The following is a 6000-nucleotide window of genomic DNA, read 5'->3' as shown; positions in this document are numbered from 1 at the left end:
TACACATTCACATCCATTTTCATCACATACACATCCACATCCATTCTTCACATACACATTCACATCCATTCTTCACATACACATTCATATCCATTCTTCACATACACATTCATATCCATTTTCATCACATACACATTCACATTCATTCTTAACATACATATTCACATCCATTCTTCACATACACATTCACATACACATCCACATCCATCCATTCATTCACATCAATCTGATTCACATCGCATCTCATCACATCTATTCACATCACATTACATCCATCCATTCATTCACATCTATCTCATTCACATCGCATCTCATCACATCTCATTTCTATGCAAGTTTTTAGTTTGATTTTCTTTTGAATATACAAGGAGTATTTCTTGAATCAGTATCCCCAAAACTTCTTGATCGGAATTCTGAATTTCATACCAGAACTCCTCGAATTCTATAACCTTGATCCACATATCAATTCAAAGGGTCTTAAACTCAGTTCAGGAGTTTTGAGTGTATTTTTCTAAATTGGTCACACCTTTCCTCAAAACTGACGAAAGAGTTTGGTCTTGGTCATAGTCAGATTCAAGGTTCGAGTCGGATAAGATTTTTCCTGATCTATCTTTCTCGAAAAGGTTTGATAATTCAGTTACTATTTTATTGAATTTCTTTCTTTGAATATATTCACTTAACTGATTTCTAAATTAGTTACAAATTCCAATGAGGAATAGATTAATCATTTATCTGAATATTTTGATCTCGATAGATTTCCTGAATTCTCTTTTTACAATCCGTGTGAATATAAAATGATAGAAAATTCTCTCTTTATAAAAAAAATTCTTTTATGCATCTATTTTTGCATAAAATCAAATTTAATAGGAAATACACTTTTGTGATAAAAAGAAATCCTTTATGCATCTTTCTATGCATAAAAATCAAATTTAATGAGAATAACACTTTTGTAATAAAAACAATTTCCTTTATGCATCTTTTTATGCATAAAAATCAAATTTATTGAGAATAACACTTTTGTAATAAAAAAATCCCTTTATGCATCTTTCTATGCATAAAATCAAATTTAATGAGAATAACACTTTTGTAATAAAAAAATTCCTTTACACATCTTTCTATGCAAAAAAATCAAATTTAATGAGAATAACACTTTTGTAATTAAAAAAATCCCTTTATGCATCTTTCTATGCATAAAAATCAAATTTAATGAGAATAACACTTTTGTAATAAAAGAAATTTGTTTATGCATCTTTCTATGCATAAAATCAAATTTAATGAGAATAACACTTTTGTAATAAAAAAAATCCTTTATGTATCTTTCTATGCATAAGAATCAAATTTAATGAGAATAACACTTTTGTAATTAAAAAAATCCTTTATGCATAAAATCAAATTTAATGAGAATAACACTTTTGTAATAAAAAAATTTTTCTTTAAGCATCTTTCTATGCATAAAATCAAATTTAATGAGAATAACACTTTTGTAATAAAAAAATTCCTTTACGCATCTTTCTATGCATAAAATCAAATTTAATGAGAATAACACTTTTGTAATAAAAAAAGTTCCTTTATGCATCTTTCTATGCATAAAAATCAAATTTTATGAGAATAACACTTTTGTAATAAAAGAAATTCCTTTATGCATCTTTCTATGCATAAAAATCAAATTTAATGAGAATAACACTTTTGTAATTAAAAAAATTCCTTTATGCATCTTTCTATGCATAGAAATCAATTTTAATAATTAATATCAGTGATATCCATGCATATTCATAGGTGAATATGTACATGGAGTAATTAGAATATTTCTTTTAGATGCAAAAATGGTGGGAATTACTCTTTTGGAATAACATAAAAACAAACTTTCTTTTCCACAAAATTTTGGAAAATTTTGCCATAACCTCCTTTGTATGGCTGACCATTTCTCATTTCTATCATTCTTTATTTAACTTAAATTAACCCAAATTAGATTTATAGAACTCTAATCTACATAATTTTCTAAATTGAAGAGAGTGAACAATCAGAAGAGCTTAATTAATCCTTTGGTTAATCTTTCTAGGATTGAGAAAGGTTGGAATGTAAAGAGGAGAAGGAGGTGGCCTTTTTATCAAAGGCATAGCATTTGAATTTAATTCAACATCTGTAAAACATAAAAATTAGGAAAACCATAGATTCTTCAACAAGTAAGAAAATTAGCTTACATGGAACTTGTAAGCTCTCCTTTGGCTTGAGAGATTGAGGGTTCTACTCTTGTTTGAAGCAAGAGTGGTCACCAATTCACTTTGGAGAGGATTAGGCCAAAAACAATTGAATTATTAAAAACTTCAATGTAGATGGCTTAGGACAGGAGTAGAGTAACAAAGCATAAACACCATTAAGCTTTTACAAAGGGGGAGGCTTCTATTTATAGGGAAAAGTGAGCCTCTAACCAAGTAAACTGATTCTAGAATTTTCCAGATCAGTTTGGTCAATTTTTGACCATTTTTGGGTCAGTTCAGCTTACTTTTTAGATCTAGTTTTGAAATAGGAGAGAGGAGAGATGAAAATATCTCATTTTATTGATTAAAAATTGGGGGTAATGATGAGAAAAAGGTGCCTACTTCATGAGGGGAGATCCCCACAGTAGTGAGGTGTCAAAATTCAGTTTTTCAAATTCTTTTCTTTGGTCCTTAGTCCACTCTTCATCTTATGTGAGAATTTACTCATTTTTGGGGGGTTTTTCTTTTATTCTTCAATTTATCTCCTCCCTACATTTAGATTAATCTTATTGGTCCATAGGAACCTTAATTGGACTATAATCTAAATTTTTTTGAAAATCTGGACTGTTAGAGGCTAAGGTCCTTTATACCTATTTTCAATAAATTCCAATTCCACATTGGAAAGTTCTTTTTGAATCTTTGTTTTAGGGGAAAACATTTTAGACACTAGGAGCATTTTTATATCCAAAATATGTCAATTTTGAATCACCTCCCTCTAGACATTTTCTCTCTCTAAGCCAAAATAGGGTCAAACAGGATCTTTCTTTTATTTCAGAGAGGGGAATAATTATAAGATCAGAAGGGGAGGTTCTTACACTTGCACACCTAAAAAGTTGGAGGGAGAAATATTACAAAAGTCCATGGCCATTCACACCTAAACCCACAGCCGTTTACTCCTATATCCGCAACTATTCACTCCTAAGTGTAGGGACGTACGCTTAAAAAAAAACTCAAGAAAAAACACTTAGGCCACAACCATGTTCACACCTAGACCCACAAATGTTCACTCCTAAGCCCACAACCGTTTACTCCTAAGCGTACGAATGTACGCTCTCGAAAAAAAAACACAACCTAAAGCCCACGGCTCTTCACACCTAAGCCACAGTTGTTCACTCCTAAGACCACGGCCGTTCACTCCTAAGCGTACAGAGGTACATTTAAAAAAAAACTTTAAGCCACGTCCGTTAACACCTAAGCCATGGCCATTCGCTCCTAAGCCCATGATCGTTCACTCCTAGGCGTATAGATGTACGTTCCCAAATAAAAATCTAAAAAAAACTTAAGCAACGGCTACCCCATGGCCTTTCACTCCTAAGCATACGGATGCATGCTCTCACAAAAAAAATCTTTAAAAAAAACCTAAGCCACTGCCGTTTATACCTAAGCCATGGCTGTTCACTCCTAAGCCCACGCTCATTCACTCTCCTAGCCGTTCACTCCTAAGCGTATAGACATACATGCTTTACAAATTTATTTTTCAAAATTTTTAAATCTTTAAAGGTGCTTAAGTTCTACCTCCCTAACTCACTATGGTGGTTTTTACACACATAAAACACCTACAAAGATCGTATTTCATCTTAAGGGTGCATTTATGTACAAGGAAAAAGAGAGCCACAATTTCTATTTTAGATCCGCATCATGCACAGTGTTGAAGCTCTTTTAAGCCTCAATGCACACCTTGGACACCTTTTGGTCATGGTTACATGCCCCAAGTGCCCCCGTTCCATTGGTTGTACGTTCACATGTGGCCGCCGTGAGGGTGAAATAATTTATGAAGAGCCCTCATCTAGTGGTGCACCTGCGTACATGCACCTCAACATGAATAGTCACCCCTAGAACATACACGTGTCTCCTTCTATAACCACGGGCCTATTTCCACCCCTAGCCACGTACCACATCCCCTTGATCCCCAAATTGACATTGCGAGCCTATCATGGGCTATAAGAAGGGGAGTGGCACATTAATTACACCCATGAACATCACATACACAACCAATGTGGGCGAAAATCTTCAAACTTATGCAGGAATTCCAGAGAGTTGGAGACCCTGTATCCCACCTACAGATCTCTAACCAATCTTTAAGGCATTTGAAACAAAGGTCCAATCTTTAAGGCATTTGAAACAAAGGTCCATCTCTTTGGACTCAACCTTGACAGTAAGGCAGTGCAATGGTTCCAATCCCTAGACCCTCAACACAAAGGCACTTTCAAAGCAGTGAGAAAGGTCTTCACTCTTGGATTTGCACCATATGGGCCCAAATGGAGCTCCCGTTATCCAATTGTTCCAACTGGAATAAAAACCAAAGGAAACCTTATGCGACTAAATAGCACACATCAAGTACCTCCATTTGCATTGAAAAGGATAAATTGAGTGACAAACAATTAATGGACAGTTTCCTCTTGGGTTTGCACAATCCAAAGCTTCACAACCATCTATTATTAGTGAAGGACTCTTCAACCTTTGATCAAGCCTGCAAATGGGCGATCTTTCTTGATGACAATATGTGAGAAATACATTCCACACAATTGGCCACACTGAGCCAATGACCACCCAAAGCTCATTTGTAACATTACCCTCATCTCCACCTTGGCACCATGCATTAATGGTGGCACTGCCCCTAACCAACCACTCACACATAGCGCCACCACCATGATCTTCTACAGTGCCCATCTTTCCATTCCAACCGTTTCCTCTCAAGGAAAACCCCATTCCTTATGGAAAGCTCAAAACTTGGTCCATTTTTAAGCCCATGTGCTTCGACACCCCTGAGGTACCCATAACACATCACATTCCTTTTCTTGTGCCTCACATGGACCCCAAACAAATTGTGCACACCATAGGGGGGCCCATAGGGAAACCACCTCTTCATTGTTTTCTCTGCCATGGACCCCATAGAGTGGCTAAATGCCCTCAAAAGAAAGGCCTCCCATTGACATCACAATGCCATGGACCCCATAGAGTGGCTGAATGCCCTCAAAAGAAAACCTTGCCATTGACACCACAATGTCACGCGACTGTGGGATCAACCATTACTTCAAAGATTTTCCTTTGCAATTCATTTCTCACTCCACGGTCAAAGGTATGCCGTCCCTCAATGTTTTGAGCATTCAACATGGGAAGATATCCACTATCCCATTGAATGTAGTCACATAGATGCAGGCCAAACTCAAGAAGGCCATGGCATCAAAGCACTCCAATGCCTTAGCTACCAAATGTTCCACATCCAAAAAGAAACAACACTCTAAGCACATTGGCAAAGGTGAAGATTGGGTTACCATCCAAAGTGGCTCAGCAAAGATCACATCCTCCTCCTCCTCCGGGAGTGATAATTGTGCCAACATGTCACTCCCACAAGCAGCCCTGAGAAATCAAGCCAAATTACCAAAGTGACTGGCGGCAAATCCCAATCCCATCTTAGAGAAGCAACATCTTCAATAGGCCCAAGCACTGGTACGAGATTGCCAGGCTCACCTCGAAGAACCGCCAATACATGTGTCCTATCCAACCACCAATACCTGAGGACACACAATCCCCCATCGAACTATTTACTTGATGTCTAAGAGAAAAACCTGAACTTCTACCGACAGCCAAGTACAAAAGGATCCTGAGCTTATGCTTAGGGCCGAGAAAGATCTGTTTGCCAACATGACATTGACAAACAACGATATTGCCCGACCTATGCCTCCTAACCCTCCATTGCCTATTTCACAGAAGGCCAAGACCAAATCCCACATTCACATCG

Source organism: Cibotium barometz, chromosome 34, assembly GCF_041138505.1.
Source record: "Cibotium barometz isolate CiBa-2024 chromosome 34, ASM4113850v1, whole genome shotgun sequence".
NCBI classification, from domain to species: Eukaryota; Viridiplantae; Streptophyta; class Polypodiopsida; order Cyatheales; family Cibotiaceae; genus Cibotium; species Cibotium barometz.
Note: the sequence above shows the minus strand (reverse complement) of the source record.